A 3,042-nucleotide genomic window follows, 5' to 3' on the forward strand; every position below is an offset into this window, starting at 1 on the left:
CAGAATTCATTTTTATTGCCAGGCTGGCAAGCCTTTGCGGATTTGGGCCCAGGAAAACATGGAGAGCAGGCCAAAAGACTATGATACCCAGGCACGCCTTCCTTCAAATTCCAGGAGAACGTCTAGCACACTCTTTGTTCCATGATAGGGTGGGAAGACAGATCCTCATCACTGTGGGAAAGAGTTGGCATCAAGGAGAACAAGAGCAGAACCCTTATCAACCCCCACCCCCTTGTTGTCATTGTTTAGTCATTAAATCCTGTCCGACTCTTCGTGACCCCATGGATCAGAGCACACCAGGCCCTCCTGTCTTCCACTGCCTCCTGGAGTTGGGTCAAATTCGTGTTGGTTGCTTCGATGACCCTGTCCATCCATCTTGTCCTCCGTCATCCCCTTCTCCTCTTGCCTTCACACTTTCCCAACATCAGGGTCTTTTCCACGGAGTCTTCTCTTCTCATGAGGTGGCCAAAGGATTGGAGCCTCAGCTTCAGGATCTGTCCTTCCAGTGAGCACTCAGGGTTGATTCCCTTAGGGCTTTCCAAAAATGATAAGAGCTTCAAAGCCTGCCCACCTTCTTCTGGGGCAAAATAGACCCAAGTTAGCAGAAAGTCAAGGTCGACGTGACAGTCTGGCATAGTGAGTAGAGCTTTAGAGTAGGATTCAGTGGAGCTGGGTTCGGATTCCTGCTTGGAGATAGCAACGGTAAACCACATATTGAATATCTTGTGTATTTCGAAAACCCCATGAGGGTCATGTAAAGACCGATTTGCAAGAGAAAACTGGACAGATCTGCTTTGATTTGGATTCCAGCTTTGAGCAAGGGGTCAGACTGGATCGCCTTCCAGGCCCCTTCCTACTCCATGATTCTAGGGTTTGATGAGTCTATGACCACAAGCAAGGCTAAAACACATGACTGGTGGGAGGTGTTCTTAAGGGTGCGGGAGTAAGAGGCAGGAAGTGTGGCTCCCAACCCACTGCACAGTTCACCTGCATGTTAAAGCAAACGGGAACTATAACGTGGAACACTTGACTAATAAAGTACCTGTGGATTGTGTCCTTCACAAGGATGAATGTGTGGCAGTCTCTGAGCGTGGTGGTGATGTGATGGAGGAGACCCATTGGGAAAGTTCCCCTTGCAGGCAGTAAAATAACTTCAGCTTATCCTCTGTGTGTGTGTGTGTGTGTCTGTGTAATGAGAGGGTGTAGTGTTCACCCTGCTCTTGAATATTTATGTTGATATTTGCATGCACCAATAGGAGTTGGTGGGGGCGGAGTTAAGTGGGGGGAGAGAAAAGGAGGGGGAGAGAGAAAGTAGGGAGTGGAGAGGAGAAGAAAGAAGGTTTTGTTTAATTGAGAGTTCACGACATTGACTAGACTTTTATCACTTGTAACAATAAACAATTTTGACTTGGTTTTTAAATGATACCTCGCGGGGACCTCTGTCATTAATGGTGAACCAAGTTGATGTAATCAACTGGTGGCAGCTGAAGGACACGTAGCGTGTGCCTTTGCTTGGTGAAACAACCCAGGGCCACGTGGGAATCGTGACAGAGGGTCAGAAACCAAGCCTTGTTATATATATACCCTTGGCTGAACTCGGAGCTTTGCTCAACCAGAGAGGGGTCCCTTTCTGTACTTCAGCCAAACTCAACAACAACAACGACCAGAAGAACGAGTGATGAGTAATTATTGTTCTTCACAATACTGGGTCTTAAAACACCCTGGTTTCCACCAAGACAAAGAAATCTGGGCTAACGATGTGGCTGTATGTGTGTATATATGGGGAGCGGGGGAGGGGATCTTCCCCCCTCCCCATGCTCTCCCCCCCTCTCTTCTCTCGCAGACACGTGTCCCTATTGTTCTGCCTTCGGCTGGACACGAGGGAGCGGAGGTTGAAGGAAGAGTTAATCAACCCTCCGGCAGGGACAAGGGGGGGGGGACCGTCGGAGGAGCCGTTTTGCGCCGGGAGGGGGAGAGCGGGAGGGTAGCGATGGGAGGGGGAAAGGGAGGGACAGAGGAATTCCCTGCCCGGCCAGGAATTTCTTGACACCCCTCCCTCGGCGGCTGGGAATCGTGGGAAGAAAAGCAGGGACGAGAGGGAAGCCTAATGGTTAGATTAGCCAGGCTGTGAGCAATACGAGCAACGGGGTGGGGGTGGGGGGTCGCGGATGGATGGAAGAGAAGCCTTTCCCTTCTCTTGGCTTCCCGCAGCCTCCACTCCCTCCCCCCCTTTTTTTTCTTTCGGGGGTGCAAAAAGCGGGGAGGGATGGCGACAAAAGGGAGCCCTTTCTTGTTTCAGGCCAGACCGCCCACAAGGACCGCCGCTCTTTCCCCGGCGCTTGGGGAGGACAGGAGAGTCCCCCCGGGGGTGGGGGGGGGGAGACTGGCTGCCCCCCCGCCCAACACGCATGGGGGGCGCATACTGGGGCTAGGGGTGGGGTGAGGAGAAGGTGGGAGGGAGGGGGGCGCAGATCGCGGGCCCTCCTCCTGGGCTCCGGGCGTGCCTTGCAGCGCTAGCCAGATGGGCAATGGCGCGGCCGCCGTCCCCCCCTTTCTTCCTCTCCCCCCTCTCTTCTCCCCACCGCATCGGTTCCCCTTGTCTGCTTCCAGCCCCTCTCCGCCCTACAGCCCCCACCCACCCCTCCTCTCTTCCATCATCTCCCCCTACCACTCGCCCACCCCCCACCCCACCCCCTTCCAAGCCTAGGCACGTCCCCCGCCTTCACGCCTGCTCTTGGCTCACGTGCTGGCGCTCCTGGGGGACCTTTGATGGATTAAAGAGGCCGCACGGCTCCACCTGATCCCCCTCCCCTCCTCCCTCCCTCCCTCCTTCCCCCAAATCCACACCCTCCCACCAGCCTGCGTCCCATATAAGGGCGAGGAGGGGAGCGGGGAGGGGGGGCTGCTGAAGCGGGCTGCTGACCTCAGCGATTCCTCGGCATCCCCTCCTCCCCCCCCGCCCCCTCCCTCGCTCTGTCTCCGCCCCCTCCCTCCCCTCCCTCCCCTCTTCCCTCTCCCCCCCCCCAAACGGGAGCAGCGGCG

The sequence above is a fragment of the Pogona vitticeps genome, chromosome 4 (genome assembly GCF_051106095.1).
Source record: "Pogona vitticeps strain Pit_001003342236 chromosome 4, PviZW2.1, whole genome shotgun sequence".
Classification (NCBI taxonomy): domain Eukaryota; kingdom Metazoa; phylum Chordata; class Lepidosauria; order Squamata; family Agamidae; genus Pogona; species Pogona vitticeps.